General features: G+C 50.1%; 1 protein-coding gene across 2 annotated transcripts in view; it reads left to right on the top strand.

Moving 5' to 3' along the window:
* The window catches only part of ADAD1 (adenosine deaminase domain containing 1), a 1,085,588-nt gene that overhangs the window by 76,615 nt on the left and 991,661 nt on the right, over positions 1-17,312 (top strand). Inside the window, exon 2 of one of the 2 annotated variants that reach the window (XM_086962193.1) lies at positions 13,315-13,408. The exons of the other annotated variant lie outside the window; for it this stretch is intronic. The gene's annotated coding sequence lies outside the window, so the exon portion shown is untranslated. The remainder of the gene's footprint in view (positions 1-13,314; positions 13,409-17,312) is intronic. 2 annotated transcript variants of the gene reach the window in all.

Below are 17,312 nucleotides of genomic sequence, written 5' to 3'. Positions count from 1 at the left end.
TTTGCCGGTCCGGATCAATCAGCCTCGGCATAAGCGGGGCGAGTCTCGCCGCTAGTATGCTCTTATACAATTTCAGGTCTACGTTCAGTAGCGAAATGGGCCGGTATGCTTCGCACTTGGAGTGGTCTTTCCCTGGTTTGGGGATAACTGTTGGTGGCGTCTAGTAGGTCTCGCAGAATCGCGCCCGGCTCTGAGAGAGTTAAAGAGGGTAGTAACCAAAGGCGCTACCTGTGCGCAGAACTTTTTATAAAAAATGGCTGTGAAGCCGTCAGGCCCAGGGGCCTTGTGAGAAGGTGGCCTGATATGCAGTGCTCACTATTCTAATGAACACTATGTATCAGTCCAGCAACCCTTATTGATGATTGGTTGTAAGTCAACCTTATAGACCAGCTATCCTAGTAGCGTGGATACGAGCAGTCTAAGGCTAAAGACTCGAGAGGGCGTGTTAAGCCAGCTGTTTACCACACATATACCCCTTGAATACCAAGTGAAAGGACACCACACAAGTGTTATGAAAATAAACAAGATATTTATTAAGAATCACAACAGCCCTGTACTCTTTATGAGGACAGGGTACTAAGCACAAAACAAAACTCTTACGAAAATACTTAAGTTAGCACAGTATATACAAATGCCCGAGGGGCACGGAAAACCATATACTCTGAAAGTGGAATGCGAAATTACTAGCAGGTAAGTACAGTACTAATAGGCTTTGGAATCGCTAGGTCTTGACTATAGAATCTTCAGATTACTTCTAGGAGACCCAGGGGACTCGGGTGCAGAGTGTGCACTCTCACGCGGGATGCGTGACAAAGTCTATGGTAGCTAGAAATTGCAAAGTTAGTGTTCTCGGGCGAACCCGACCTGGTAGGAGGAAAACGAAAGTGGATTCTGACCCTTGGATAGTGAGGCTATGCTGGGGCACCGAAATGACGAAGTTACCTAGCCCAGGGGCTGCAGCTGCATAGGACTCAAAGGACGTCGGGAATCCTCGTAGACTGACCAGGAGCCTGGAAGAAAGAAGTTGCTGGCAGGCGACCAGTGAAGAAAGTTCGGTGGATCCAAGCCTGGATCGATGGAAGATGACACCTGAAAGCAGAGGGGACCAAGTTCGTGACTACTAGCCAGTAGTCAGTGGGCACCAGGAGGGCACCGGATGGTAGCCACCTCGACTAGGTGAGTGGGTGACGCTGTGCTCGCAGATCTCACGGACCAGGAGGCGTTGTCGGCGACCAGGATGGAGAAGCGAGCTGTCCCACGAAGATTGACGCTGTCGGCGTCGCTGGACCCAGGATTGGGCAACAAAGCCTTGGCAAATTCAAGCCCACGCGGTGGACTCAAAATGGCGTCTGGAGTGGACCAGGAGGGTCCGGGGTGCCTCTCTTGAAGAAGGAAGCAAGGGCCAGTCTGGAGCAACCAGACCAGCAGCAGTGATGTCGGGCGTCGTGTAGAAGGCCACAAGCCAGCCGGCTAGTAGCCACACAGCGCGGTGAGCACGCAAAAGCAGAAGGGCCCCACGCAGATCGTGGAGATGCTGGAGGGCTGATCTTCGGTGCTGGAGCTGCTCAGGGTTGGGGCTTCTCGGACCCCAAAGCACTCACCAGTGGAAGACTCTGTGGGCTTGTTACAAAGAAGTCGTGCAGTCTTGGCGATCGTCGGTCCCTCGAGGTCTCGTCGCACTCACAGTTCTCAGCTTTGCTGTAGAGGTGAGTAGAGGTCAGAGGTGCCAGGGAAGCCGGGTCTCGTCGAGCTGGGTCGTCGGATTCGTGAAGAAGGACTTGCAGCAGACCGCAGTGTTCTTAGGATGGTGCCTGCGGATGCAGGGTGACTACTCCTTAGCCACAAGGGAGAATCTTGAAGAAGGAAATCTCGATGTCTTTCGCAGAAAGTCGGGTCTTGATTCCAAAGATGATCTAATTTGAACAGGGGGCCCGCTCCCATCTTTATACTAAAAAAGGGGGCTGACCCGGTGACTAGGTCCTGCCTATGGGTGGGACTAGGAGGGGGGTGGTTACACCCCTCTGCCATGCCGGACTTCCCCAGGCCAGGGGCTGGTGTGCCCCTGGAACTGGTTCAGACCGGCCTATGCGTAGTGAGCACCGGGGTGCCACTCAGCAGTCACCTTCCTGAAAAGCCCTGCCTACCCAGGATACACAAAACCATGTCTGGGACGGTGCTAGCACCGCCCCTGACAGGAAACCCTTTGTCCAGGCTCCCCTCGCTGGAAGGACTCCCAGCTGCAAGGGGTCAGACTCGTGTCTGTGGTGGCAGCATCCATTTTGTGGAGCTGAGGCTTTAGTTAACTTTAACCGGGGTTCACAGTTACATACATGTCGTGTCCCTCTAGAAGGGTGGAATGCTAACCCCGTCGCCAGAATTGGCGAGGGGTTAGTATTCCAATTCGTATGACACCTTACTCGACATGTTTTGATAAAGCAATACCAAAGTTAGCATTTAACCGCGAGGATTATAATGCACTTAAGAGTATATGGTATGCGTTATCATGGAACAGCTATTAGGACTTGGTTCCGCAAGCTGCAGACAGGCTCAGCTCATGCCAGAGCACCATCTCACACGATCCAAGCACTCTGCCTTCAGGATTGTCAAGGCCTGCCATAGGAGTGACTGATAGGAATCTGTGTGTCCATTTTAGGGTTAGGTATAGGTATACTACACCTACAGCAAAGGGTGATTACACGACTTTGCCCCAGCTGTCATGCAGCCAGTTGTGTCAAATTTAGGAGGCCAGCCAGGGGTGGCATAATACATGCTGCAGCCCCTGGCAGCCCTGGGTACACCTATGCCCTGAGTTACAGGGTCTGATAAGGTGGCCCAGTACCAATTGGTAAATGCACCTAGGGTACATGTTGTAATTTAGAGAGAGAACAGCCAGGCTGTGGGTCTGATTAGCAGGCCCACAGCCAGAGAAAGTCGTAAACCAGTGAAACAAAAGCAAAAAATCTGGGTGATCATAGGATTGCAGACCCTACTCTCCTACAGGCCTTTCCAAGTTTAAGCTTAGAGATGGCCGAGATGACTTCCTCGGGTCTTATGCTGCGGTCCAAGAGCTCAGCCTGGTCTGGTGTAAGCACCGGAAGCGGTGAAGATTCCAAGAATGCCTCGCCCGACGCAAGGTCTAGTGTGGCCCGGTGTACAAGTAAGCATGGAAGTCGCTGAATACGGCTGCGATCTCCGCATCCTCCGTTGCTAGACCTCCATCTTGTTTCCTAATTTCTTTTACTGTGTGACGCTTTCTCTTTCCCTAAGCGCCCGGCCAAGTAAACGGCCGCATCTATGCACTCTCAAAGCAGCAAATTCCGCCCTGTCCTGGTCTAACGCACTCAACTGCTTCCTGACCACTGTAAGTTGCCCCCAGATCCTGGGGGCACATGTCCTTTGATGCATGCGTTCTAGCTCCTTAACCTTTTTGTGTGAGCTTGTCCCTTTTATCAGCTCTCACTCGGCTGCCGATATTGCTATGAACTCGCCCCGGAGAACTGCCTTAAGGGCTGTCCAATATGTTGCCGGCGAGGTGTCGGAGATGCTATTGTGGTGCAAGTAGTCTTTGATCGTTCCTTCTATTTTCTCCCCTATGTCTTTGCGGTGTATCAGTGTGCCGCGCAGTCTCCAGCAGCGTGTGGGACGCGTCACCGGAGGGAAAAGGAACGTCGCAGAAATCGGGGCATGGTCAGAGAGGGACTCGACCGCTATGTCAACAGTGGATGTCAAGGCCCGAAGGGAGGTGGAGGCTAAAAGGTAATCCAATCTTGCGTAAGTGCGATGTGCGTTTGAGAAGTACGAGTATGCTCTCGTACCCGGGTGGAAATCGCGCCATAGGTCCACCATACCCAGGTCCCCCATCCTAGCCAACCCTCCACTGGAGAGGGTGCCCGCCTGCGTGGTGCGCTGCGCTGATCTGTCTAAGGTGTTACCTAGTACCAGGTTAAGATCCCCGCCAATTAGGATAGGTCTGTCTGTGGAGGCTGCCACTTCGCTTAGCGCTGAATGAAAGAACTTCTCCTGCCGCTCATTGGGGGCGTAGACTGAGCAAATCATGAATTCAGACCCCCCCCCCCCAAAGAAAAGCGGTAGGATAGGAACTTCCCCTTAATCTCCGCTCCCTTCTGTAGTACCTGCCCTCTAAATCGCTGCGATACCAGTATCGCAACCCTAGCTGTTTAACTCGAGGTTGACGAGACCAATTGCTGTGGGAAGCTACGTGCCCTCATCCTAGAGCAGTCCTTCTGTAATTGATGTTTCTCCTGTAGAAGACGTATGTCGGCCTTCTCGTGTTCTAGACAGAGGACTGCCCTGCGTTTGACTGGATTATTGACCCCCTGACGTTCAGGGAGAGAATTCGCAGTTCAGAGGGGGGCATGACTCATCCCCAGCCGTGACTGCTCCACACTCCTGAGACCCACCATCGAAACGGCACCGCTTCTCAAGGGTCGTACAAATTCTGGCCTGTGCCGTAACCTGTTGAGTCCTGCGACAATGCTCTGGAAACTCTCCTCATCATCCCTCATTGGACATTCTAGGACCTGGAACCCCACCCACCCCTCCCTACGAACCCCTACCAACCTATTCCCCCCCCCCCTCTCCCCTGCCCCTTGCCCTACACCCTCCTGTCCCCCACTCCCACCCCCACTGAACCACAAACTTGAACACGAAGAAATAGAAAACTAGACAATTGTCCATCTCCCACAGATGATTGGTCAAAAGGTAATACGGGGTGTATCAGGACAAATCCTTCCTCCCTCCCCCTCACCGCCGACCCCCCAAAGGACACAATAGGCCCCAGACGCATCTGGATCCAAGTGAAAATTCACCCAGGCTGCTGGGAGGTTAAGTCCGCTGCTACTGCTTCCACTGCCGCCCTCTGACCATCTTAGATCTCCGTCTTCGGTGGTTTGTTGACGCGGTGCCGTCCCCGTTGTTGACGCCATTGGGATGCTGATTCTCCCGTGCCCCCGTGGCGCGCCGTCTGCTCTTCCTCCTCCTCCGGCGGGTCTATGCCCAGCACCTGACAAGCCTCTTTCAGAGAGCGGAGTTGGTAAAGTTTATTATTCAGTTTGAACACGATCCTGAAAGGGTGGCCCCAACTATAAGGAATGGCTTGTTACTGAAGATAACTCGTGACCGGCTTGAAGCAACTGCGCTTCAGCAATGTGAGTGCCGATAATTCTTGAAAAAGGGTCAGCGAGTGGCCACGAAAGGAGACGGGATGCATCTGCAGCGCCTTTTGAAGAATTTCTTTAGTGTGGAAGTCCTGTACACACACCAGGATGTCAGTGGGGAATGTCGTCCCGGACCGCTGGGGCCCGACCCTGTGTGCCCTGTCTATCGTGAGCGCTGCCTCCACTGGGCGGACCAGGATATGGTTGAAAAGCTCCCTGGTAAAATTAAACAGGTCCTTGTCATCGTCTGACTGTGCCACTCCTCGAATATGTATGTTATGTCGCTGGGAGCCATTTTCAAGGTCTTCAAGGTGCGATTGTAGGTCCACCTGTTGGTCATGCAGTCTTATAATCTCCTTTTGGAGCGCCTCAGTCTCGACATCGCGGTTGTCTTGTTTCGTTTTGAGCTCCGCCACCCGTTCCCCAGTGCCGGCCATATCTGTCCGCACCACGCGGATCTCATCCGAAAATTCTTTTTTGAGGGTATGGATGTCTTCCCTCAAGGATGTAAAGAGGGACCCAAGGAATGCCTTTGTGATGGGTTCCGAGCCCGCCACCTCCGGGTTGCCCCGTTGCGCTCCCATGGTCGACGTTTCCTTGGCTGTAGTGGGCAACTGGGCCTTGGCGAACATCTCCTTTACAGTCTTACCCTTACGGGCCCTTGTCCCTGGCAACATGGCCGCCCCGCGGAGATCCTCTGAGTGGTGATCGGTCTCGTTGGCACCCCAAAGCCGGTGGACTCGTGGATACGTTGCTCCGGTTGCCAACCTGAACACTGTAGGCCGTCGTTTACCGCCCTCGAGTGGCGCCGACCGAGTTCTTTTCCCCGGGCCACGTGGCAAGGTCACCGCGCCCGGGCACCTCTTAGCTCTGTCCGCTCGGGGCACGGCCCGTGTCTCCTCTGCCGCCCACCATGGGCCGCCCCTCACTCCACACCTGGGTTCGTCCCTGTAGAGTTGCTCGCATGTATCGTCATTGCACACTACCCCGCTCCACTGCTAATACCACAGGGCTCCTATCTCGCCAGTCACTTCCTATTCGGGGGCCCGCAGCTCCACCCAGAAGTGGATATTAGAGTACGAAGACCCCCGTGTGCAGGTTTCGCGGTCCTCTCCACTCCACCGGGACCCGAGGTCTACGCCTGCAGTCCTCTCCGAGCGGTCACCTGGCAGACCCGCAGCAGCAAACAGGCGCGTTCTCTGCCTGCTGCCTCACGCAACGCCCGTGCGCGGGGCGAGCCTGCCGCCACCGCCCCAGACCTCGCCGGAAATAGCCCCAGGCCCCGGACTCCCAGTCCAGCTGCCACTGCACAGGCCCCCTGGGCAGGCCTGAGTCCCAGGCCGTACCGCAAACCACAGAGTCACCGCTCCCGGCCCCCACATTAAAAAAAAAAGGGGGCCTCAGCGCGCGCCCACAGTCCCCTCCTCCTCACCTCTCTGCTCCTGCGGGCCCTGCGAATGTCTCTCGCTGCCTCGTCTGGGCGGCTACATGGCAGGTCCCCAGAAGCAGTCTGGTACTGGTTGGCCGATGCCTCGCACCAATGTGAGCGCGGGCCAGACCAGCCAAAGCCGCACCAGACCTCGCGTAGGGCAGCCTCGAGCCTCCGGCTAGGCTGCCTCCACTCCTGTCCGCCGCTCCTCCCCAAGGCGGGCCGTGCCGCGGGCCTCGCGGCTTCGAATGCCGTATGTGCACCGTTTGCTCGGGATCAGTCCTCTCCTACCACCCGGGCCACAGGAGATGCCAGGCAAGCTGTTGGGGTCGCTGAAACGGGGCTCCATGAGGCCAGAGCCTGTGCTGTGGAGGGCCGACAGCGGGAGCTCAAAAGGAAGCGTCCGTCCACGCCTCCATCTTGGCCACGACCCAAAGGCATGGTTTAAACACTAGGATGACTAAACAAGTTTGATAATCTAAAGAAAAATGAAGTGCACTTCTTTTTAGATGGATGTGCAAACATGATGAGGGTAAAAAGCATCCTTTACAGAGCAGGAGATCCAACCAATGGCTGGAGAGGGCTGACCCATTGCTGCATACTGGATCCTGTAGTAGGCGGAATGAGAATGCGACCTAAAGAACTTGCATAAAGACCCCTTATGAATATGTAGTTGTCTGTTTTTGAATATTTATTTTTGCTGATTACATAAGCCTGGCAAGGGTAATCTTGAAGTAGTTTGCTTAATGACACTGTGGCTTTTGTCTGACATTTGGTTCGAGTCAATAATATTAAACTGGTATTTCCAGGCAAATAATGTCTGAATGTGTGTTTTATTAGGTTTTTAAGTCCAGTGTAGGAACCCCGGGCTTACTGATTGGCTTTGTGTTCTGACAACAGTCGATGCTGAAAAAACAGACAATTCATACTGACTGGCCTAGTGCTCTAAAGGTGTCTATATCTCATGCAAATGTTATTTTTATTTTGAAATGGAATCTTCTAAATATAGGTTAAACAATTGAGCCACAATCCCTAACAAAAATCTTAAACTAACAGTGATAGCTGTACGCCCCGTGCAACCGAGGTAGTCTTCTCTAGAGGGCCAGCGATTGCGATATGGAAGTAAGAGGTCTCCCATGGTCACCATCCAAGAGATGTTCCTCACTATTATATAGATTTATCCCCGGGTAGTAAAAGGTCTCCTTGTTCCAAGGGATGCAGTCGAGTCCCAACATGGTCTGTCACTCCGGTCCACTCTGCGTTGGGGAAAAGCAACGCAACAGTCCAGGGCTATTGCAAAGATTGTAGGTGATAGTGAACAGCCCTGACCGGTCCTCTCCCAACTTATAGTAAAGGAGCATATGTAGCCCCCTGTGCACACCGCCTAGCCTGTGGTTCAGTGTACAATAGTTTTATCCATCTAAAACTATGAACCCATCCCCATGGCCTCAGCACATTGGACAGAAACGTCCATCCCAATGTGTGAAAGGCTTTTTCAAAGTCTAGGGAGATTGACACTTTAAGATCAGCTGCACCCTCCATGCCTCCCAGGATATGACACAGGCGCCATATGTTATAGGAGGTTGCACAGTGGGGATAAAAGCTCATTGCTCAGGATTGACCAGGAAGTCCAGCATTGGGAGCAGTCTGTTGGTCAGGACCTTGCTCAGAGCCTTGTCATCCATGTTGAGCATGGAGAGTGGACGATAGGAACCCACTAACAGTGAGTCCTTACCCTGTTTAGGTAGCACCACTGTAATAGCTTTGCGGTGGGAGGCCGGCAAAACGCCCGCTGATGGACTTCACGGTAGACCGTCAGCAGCTTAGAAGCCAGGGTAGCACAGAATGCTGCATAAAAACTCCATAGGAAAGCCAACTGTACCAAGGGTCTTGCCCCATGCCATCTGGCGTATAACCAATTGAAGTTCTAAGGGGTGTTCTAATAAAGACAGCTGCAGAGGGGGCAGGTGGGGGAGAGCAACTCACTCAGGAAGGCCCTTTTAGCTAGCCGGGAAGGTGCAGGGAGGAGGCAATATAGATCTTCATAATATCAGATAAACACATCATTGATGTCCCCCTGGGTTATGACCATCTGTCCTTTAGAGTCACGGACAGCTCCTATAATTGTCCTGGGAATTTCTAATCATAATAACCATGTATGACCTGGTTTATCATTATCCACATGCTGCCAAAGCATACTTGGTCTCTTGGCCTCGTCACTGTAGCACGGGCGGAGCCTCACCAAATTTGGCCGGGCCTCCGCTACTGTCACTGCATTGATTTCTGTAGGACGTATTTGCGACTCCAGGTCAGCGAAGGAGTGCAGCTGTCATGCCCCAGGTCGTGTTAATACAGTATCCTCTCATAACCACCTTCATGGTGTCCCACTCTAGCCCACAGGAGTCTACTGTGTCAGCGTTTTCAACAAAGTAGTGTGCATGATATTTAGTTTTGGCCTCCCTGCGCGGCTTATCATGTAATCCCCCCTTTCACCATCTACACATTGGGATGGTGGACCGGGCCACCGTCCAGCGACAGGAAACCTTTTGAGTGTGTTATGATCCGAGACTGGTGCAGACCTTGAAATATCTGGGTAGGACAGAGGCTAGAAATCCGAGCTGCACAAAATATAATCCAGTCTGGTGTGGACCCGATGACTAGGGGGCATAGTAGGGGTATTCAGTGTCTTGGGGGTTGCCCAAGTGCCAAATATCATGTAAATGTAGCATCTTAGTCCAATGCTTGAGTGTTTAGTCACTTGAACTCCCTGCATGCACAGGAGAGGTCCAACACAGTGTCATGCCCCAATCCCCGCACCACAACCCAGGGGCTTGGGAATACAGGAGGAGAGATGGAGTCTGTATGTGTACAAACTCTTCTTGGTGTGTATTGGGTGCATAAATAGAGAGTAGGTAGAGGAGCCGTTCATCCAAGGAGCCTTTCAATAGAACTGATCTGACTTCCAAATCATTTAATACTCTGTTTCACAAAGGGCAGCCCAGAGGCTATGCAAATCAGTATCCCATGGGCAAATGAGTATCCAGTGTCATAGACCTGCCTACTCCAGCGTTTACCACCCTTTTCGGGTCCCCTGCATCCCTTGAGGTGTGTTTCTTTAAGACCTGCTATGTGAATATGCCTACGTCTAAGATTGACATAAATTCTGTGTCCTCTCATATGTGTTGCCGTTTCCCTGATGTTCCAGGTTAACATATTAAAGTAAGTGACCATAGTAAATGTTGTTTACTCCTAAGCAAAAGCCTCTAAGACAGTCCCTCCCCCTCCATGAGCATTTCCCCCACAGATCCTTCAGACCCTTCCTCCCAGCCAGAGAAAAAGAAACAGACCAATCTGTAGCAGAACAAAAGGCCAAGATTCCAGGCTTGGACGCCAATGAGTATCTTGCTTCCATGTCTCAAAGAAGAAAACCTAGGTGTGATGTGTACCTCCAAAAGTGAAACTTACTTGCGGAAATGTTCAGTGGGTGGTCGAGGATCTGTGACCAAATAGGTTATCGTGTTGCAAAGTAGTCCATCTGGGCCCAATTACAAGAATCCGAGTAGTGAGCCCCATTATAGTAATGCACAAAACAAACGTACCAAACCTCCCAACATACTATTAGTTCCAGGACTCACTGTACTACTCGAGGGTTGCCATCTCGGAGGAATCATCAGGAGATCTGCATCTCTCTATGGGGAGAACCCTGCGGGTGATCAGAGCACCCTCTTGGGAGGTGACAGAGCCAGGAACCCACAGCTCTGAGTCAGTCTGTGTCTGTGGCCAGGGTTTGATACCTGTTAGCATTGTGTGTGGAGACCTCAGCCGTCAACCACCCACGCCTCTCCGTGCTACCTGTTCGTCCTTGGGTTGGGAGCGGGGTCTGCGTGAGCGACTGCGGTGTTTCGGCCTCCTATCTGAACATCTCTGTCAATTATCACCTGCGGCATCAGGCTGTTCATGGATGCCCCTTAGAGCACAGCCATCTTGAGGCCTCTTCCGGGGTGAAAAAGAAATGGGTGAAGCAGAATCCACCACTCACAGGTGGGCTGTAAATAGCATAGCATAGCATAGAAGAGGCCCAGGGTGCACAGTTGTCTTAACCTTCCCAATGGTGTTGCGCTTCCTCTGTCCCTCAACAGTGTAGTCCGGAAAAGCTGTGATTGTTGTACCAATGTACGCCCAGAAGCCCTTCGCCCTAAACGTCTGTAGTAGGAGATCTGTCTCGAGCGTTGAGTCACGCAATCATTGGGTGTGGGAGTGCTCCTGGGGCGACCCTCAATCCTTTGTGACCTTGCAGTAGAAAAAAAAATTGGGACCCTAGCAGCCAACACTGTTCTCGTCTGCTATTCTTACAAGAACAGCTCTGTTCGGGCTTCAGAGCTGTCTGGGAATCCCATGAAGTGAATGTTATTGCGCCTGGAGCACCCCTCTGTGTCCTCTGCCCTTGCCGTAAGGTCACTTGTCACTTCTGGAATGTTTGCACTTGTTCCCGTAAAGTTGCCACATTCGGGTTGACTGATGTTAGTGCAGATGTAGTCTCATCAGTATGCTCCACCAGCTTGGCGTGGTCTGAGCGCAGGAGGCCTGTCTCAATTTGTATGGCCCCTAGTTGAGCCTCCATAGCAGTTTTGGAGTCCTATATGGCCTGTAGGACCTTATCAAACATGCTCGTATATTTTTACGGTGTACTCAGTTGGCGGAACACACCCACCGGAGTCGGGTAGCCGACGACATGGCCGTAATTGACTTCTAAGGTGGGGGTTTAGAGGCCTTAGGACTCCCCATGCCACCGGGTATCTCCAGCGCTCGTTCAGAAGAGCCCACCAGAGAGCAGGGGGTGTGATCATCCACCACAAAGTTGCAAGCATCACAGATGCAGCTCGCACGCAGTCCATCTCGCACTGTAAAAAAGATGGTGAGACTTGCACCATTCCGGTGTCCATATGTATTATAGCCCTAGCGCCTAGGCCATCTAAGTCATCATACGCCACCACATCCACGGAGATAGCACAAGTCGAAAAAGTTAGGGCAGGGAGGCCAGGTCTATCCGCTCCCTTCAGCCATCCCAGAAATTAGCAAACCAGTGTCCTGTAGCTATCTTATGCGCATTTTACAGGATGCCAGGGGAATGGAGCGGGCCCTCCGCCATAGTGGGCGTTTGGTTGCCATGAGGGCAACAGTGCTGTAACTGCAACTAGAGAGCCACAGTGCATGAGGTGCGTATTGAGGGAGGTCAAGCTCCAGTCACCTTGTAGGTCTAAAGAACCAGAGACCACTATGTATTTCCAGAGCCCTCCGCACCACACAGACTATCCTGAATGGGCACAGTATGGGCCTCAGCAGTGCCTTCACTCGTCCCCCCTGCAGCAGAGGGATGCTCGACTTAGTGTACGATTTACACAATCACTAGCTTTTGTCTGAGCGCAAAAGCAGGGCACCGTCCGGTCTCTCTGCAGCCCTCTTCTCAGGAGGCGGATTATCTTGTTTAACGCCGTCCACTCCGGCTGCATCTCGCAATGGATGCCGTTAACACCGCCTGGAACAAGCAGGCTGCAGGAGCCACACCAGAGCTCCTCTTCAATGTAGCATGTACCATGCCGCCAATTCCTTGACCCACCTAGGGGAGCCAGGGGTGCAGAAAAGCAGGTTGGGGCTCCAAATCATGAAGTATGTTTGCCAATGGGGTTCAAGATGAATAAAGAGCCTCAGCGCTAGGCGTCCAATCACAGCGCCATCTCTGCCACGCTCCGTCTGAATGCTTTTATTTATTATTGGTGTGTTTGAGTGTCGGTCACTGTCTGGTTATAAGAGTTGATGGTATAAAAATGCTTTTGTGGGAGTGTAACCGGCTGTTTAAGTGTCTGCCTAACTCTGTGAGTGGATTCAAATTAGATACTATTAAATTGCATACTATAACCAAGCACCCATTTGTACTTTCATAGGGGCTTAATAAAAAATATTTTCAGTTTACCAATTTCTCTTTCCCCTTTGCTGTTCACTAGGTTTTACTTAATGTCCTCATCTAGCTTCCCTTCTATGTTGTCTTTTTCTGTTGTGTCTAGAAGTTATACATTTTGTTTCAGCTTATATGCAGTTTTATATATATTTTGTTTAACATGTACACCCTAATTCACATACCTGTAAAATCTTTGCTGTTCTCCAAGTCTTCTGTTAATATCACTTAATCTTTTTTCAGTGCAATCAGAAGTTAGAAATATAGCAATGAGCTTCCACTCAGTACAAAGTTACAAATAATGGCTACCCTTCCCACTGTGCTTTCGCTCGTTCTCCTGTACTTAGTAAATCGCAGGGTGCTTTTAATCTATTATTTTTGTGATACCACTATTAAATAGTCACTGTTTTTGAACCCTTTCCAAGTTTCTTTTAAATAAGCCCTATTCGTTCGTTTTTTGGGTGTACTACAGTATATTTTTAGCTCTGTTTCCACAGTAGCAATGTTTGCAATACTCTCTGGTTAGCAGTAGTTCAAAAGTTCAGTAGAATATTTCTAAGCAGCATTATAGCTTCAAATTAATTTGTAAGAGGTGTTATTGACTGTTTCCAATTTCAAGCATATGCCAAACAAGTTTTTTAAAATGTTTCACAGCCAGTCACAGAGTTAGTTATTTTTTCCTTAAAATTGTGACCTAATTTTTAGTTCCTGCACATCTCCACCATCCAGTAAAATATGTCCTTTTTATATTTTAGGTGCTGTCCTCCATTTTAACTGTCTTTCATCTTCAAAACTTCCTCATTCTGCTGCAGCCTTTTCTGTGTGCTACTCCTGCTTTTCTCCAGAAGTGTGAGTATGTGGAATGTGGGCCATATTTTTGTATTTTAGGCTTAAGAGGGGCATTGACATGAACCTGGGTTTACCTAATGTAGACTTTTACGTGGTTTGGCCAGAGAGGGTTAAAGTGGCATGAATTACCTCTTCCTTTGGTTGAAAGCATTGTAGATTGCCAACATCCAGACCTCATGATTGTGCACACTGATGGTAATGACATAGGCAAAAATACTGGGGTAGGGATGGAAATCCTAATGAACGATACCTCTGGTAAATTAATGACACTTTTTCCTTATACTGCCTTGATATTCTCCAACATGTGACAAAGACTGTGGCAGTAGTGCACCACATTTTGTCCACAGATGGGGAAATCTAGGAAACGTGTCAAACTGTTTATGCATTCCTCTGAGACTTCAACATGAGCTGTATATAACACAACAACTTAGGCTTCGATATGGATGTAATATATTATAAAGACTGAGTCATTATACAGACTGAAGAACCGGGGTGTTCAACAACTTGAAAGACTGCATCCTGTTTATTGTGCAGTTATCATCTACGCATCACAGACACAAAGACTATTTTCAGAGCAACCCCCCCCCCTCAACTCTGGTTTGGTTTGGTTTCAGATCCTTACTTTTTTCCTTTTCTTAAAATCTCTTACACTTATCCGTTGTGGACCCTCACTCAACCTAAAGCACACATTCAAAACACAACAGCAACATATTTTGGCTCCGGCGGACTCATTCTCAACCAAAGGCACTCATTCAAAACAACAGATTTATTACAGTGGGCATGAGTGGCTGTATGGGTGTGTGAGTGGTTATGTGGGTTTGTGAGTGGCTGTTAGGGGTCGAGTGGCTGTGTATGTCTGAGTTGTTGTGTGAGTGGTTGTGTGGGCCTGTAAGGGGGTACGTGATTTTGTGGATCTGTGAGTGGCTGGGTATGTATTGTATGGGTGCCTGAGGGGGTGTGTGAGTGGCTGAATGAGTGTGTGCCGAGTGGTTTTGTGGGTCTGTGAGTGGGTGTGTGAGGGGCTTCATCTGTGTGAGTTACTGTGTGTGTGTGTGTGTAGTTGTTTAAGTCTGAGTGGGTATATGATTGTGTGGCTCTGAGTGTGAATGGCTTTTTGGGCCTGTGAGTGGGTCTGGCAGTGGCTGAATGGGGGTGGTTGTCTGTATAGGTGTGTGTGGGTGTGTGGAGTCTGCAAGTCTGGGTTCTGCTATTTGATGTGTCAGTAGTTGTGGGGGGGTCTAAGTGTGTGTGTGTGATAGTGTGTGTGCGAGTATCTGTATGGGGGTTGTGACTGGGTGTGTTTCTGGAGGTATGAGCGGGGGCGAATGGGTGTGCGAATGGCTGTATGGGTGTTCGAATGGCTGTATGGGTGTTCGAATGGCTGTATGGGTGTGCGAATGGCTGTATGGGTGTGCGAATGGCTGTATGGGTGTGCGAATGGCTGTATGGGTGTGCGAATGGCTGTATGGGTGTGCGAATGGCTGTATGGGTGTGCGAGTGTTTGAATGGGTGTGCGAGTGTTTGAATGGGTGTGAGTGGTTCAGTGGTTTGTGGATCTGTGTGTTGTTGTGTGAGTAGTTGTGTGGGCCTGTGAGTTGATAAGTGATTGATTTTGTGGGTCTCTGAGTGGCTGGGTATATGTGTGGATGTGTGCGTAGGTGTGTGATTGCGTCAGTGATGTCATCAGTGATGTCACTGACCATGTAATGAGTGATGTAATATTTGTGGTCATATGCAGTGTATTGTGGTGGTGGCAGTTGTGGTTGGCTAACTTTAACTGCTGAAGTTCACTGGTTTTGTACAAGTTGAATCAGCCTAACTAAACGTTCCAGTAGCCTTTGTTTTTTTCCAGTGAATTTCAAAGGTTTTTTAAACGCTAATTCCTAATTATAAAGTCCTTGAAACCTTTGGTTTTTTTTCAGTGAATTTCTATGCTTTTTTTTTTTTTTAAGTAGTAATGGCGTTTGTAGAGTGATCTGGTAACTTAGTGGACTGATGAATCCACTGAAGGGGCCTGTGTTCGACCTCATGATCACAGGTTCAAATCCCGGCGGATCCACTCAGCCTTTCATCCATTGGAGGTCATTAAAATGAGTTTCATTGAGTTGGGTAACAATAAACACCTGTTATTCAGCGCCTTGAGACCCATAGGTGATAAGTGTGCTTTACAAATACATGTGTTCTGTGCTGTTGATAAAGGGAGTGGGGCCTCCGATCAGCTCTCAGGAAGACTGCTGTGTAGGACTTTTTGGCCCCAAGGTCCTGTACTATCCAAGAAGTCTAACTTCCCCAAACAGTAGTGCGCCAGGAGACGTGTTTGCAGAGTGTGGAGAAAGTGGCATGGCCTCCGAAGACCTCTAAGCATTCTCGCTGTGTGGGATTTACGTGAGGTAACAGGAAGGGTAGTTGACCCACAAGGACATCCTTGGGGGCCCATTACTCCTCCTGTTACCTCCAGTAAGACCTACAAAGCGCAGTTACAGAGTTCTTTGGAGGCCACTCCCCTTTTCTCCACCACTCCGCAAATGTGCCTTCTGGCACACTGATGGTTCAGGGATACTTTCTTTGGCCCTGGTGGGTCCACCCCAAACCCAGTGAGGCCTTTGGGGTCAGGGTGTTTCTACCCTGTCCCCCCTTTGTTTTTAAAAAAAAAAAAAAAAATTTGATCTATGTTCAACCAAGTCCCAAGATGGCTGCCAACACTTCCTGGTTAAAGTGTTGTCAGCCAATCAGATTTCAGTAGGGTTTCATTAAGATTTTGGTCTCCCAGATACCTATATATATATTTTTTTTAACTGAAATATCTCAAACTACTCAACGGACTTACACCACGTCACAAAAAACACGCTTTCTGGACTAGCATCTAGCTTACTGCCAAATTTGATGTAATTCCGTTCAGCGGTTCCCACTACAGTAATTTTCAAAAAATTAAAAATCCCCATAGATATAACCTGGGGAAAACCTGTTTTGGGACCCCCCTTTTTTCTCTGCCTCCACTTGTCTGATCACCCCGAAACTTTCAACACAGCAACTGAATGAAAAATGGGAAGTTTTTTTAAAACTTCTTTAAGATTCATCAAGCTGCGCTAAAGTTATTGGCAAAACAAAACTTGTGTGTATATATATATATATACACTTACCCGGTTGATGCATTCTGGGTGCTGCAGTTGTGAGAGAGCTGCAGAGGGCAGGGCTTCTGGACAGTTGAAATGTGCGGGTGGAGTCACACGCAGCCCAACCAGCAGCATCTGAGGAAGGCCGTCGGGCCGAAATGCATTATGCACACGTTGGCATTCAGTAAAGGTGTTCCAACGAATCCCCTGTGTGGCCTCTCTCTGTTCCTTTTGGAGTGGATTGTCTTGGATGTTATCGCGCCAGTCAGAGGCGCGCGTGAGAGGAACCGTTACATCAAAGAGGCTGGAGTCTTACTGACAACCTGCTGCTCGCAGCTACAGACTTTTCAAGGTATTGAATTACCTCCGGCCCATCTCGTGACACACGCCTACACCCTGAACTTTTGCGTGCAGCAGCCTGTCACTGACAGGGAGACGAGGACACTGTGCCGGAGTCTCGAGGTTCAGTCGGCAAACATGCCACGAGTTGGTAACGAAGATGGGGACCGGAGGAAGACCGGCGAGGAGTGAGGGCTGCAACTCGATATTGGACACTGCGCATATTTCCAGTAATCAAATCCACCCACTGAGGGGGGTTGAATCATTCAGCTTCTGCCGATCCACACTTACCCGGTTGATGCATTCTGGGTGCTGCAGTTGTGAGAGAGCTGCAGAGGGCAGGGCTTCTGGACAGTTGAAATGTGCGGGTGGAGTCACACGCAGCCCAACCAGCAGCATCTGAGGAAGGCCGTCGGGCCGAAATGCATTATGCACACGCTGGCATTCAGGAA

This window comes from Lissotriton vulgaris, chromosome 3_1, assembly GCF_964263255.1.
Source record: "Lissotriton vulgaris chromosome 3_1, aLisVul1.2, whole genome shotgun sequence".
NCBI lineage: Eukaryota > Metazoa > Chordata > Amphibia > Caudata > Salamandridae > Lissotriton > Lissotriton vulgaris.
This window is presented reverse-complemented; position numbering and strand designations above follow the sequence as displayed.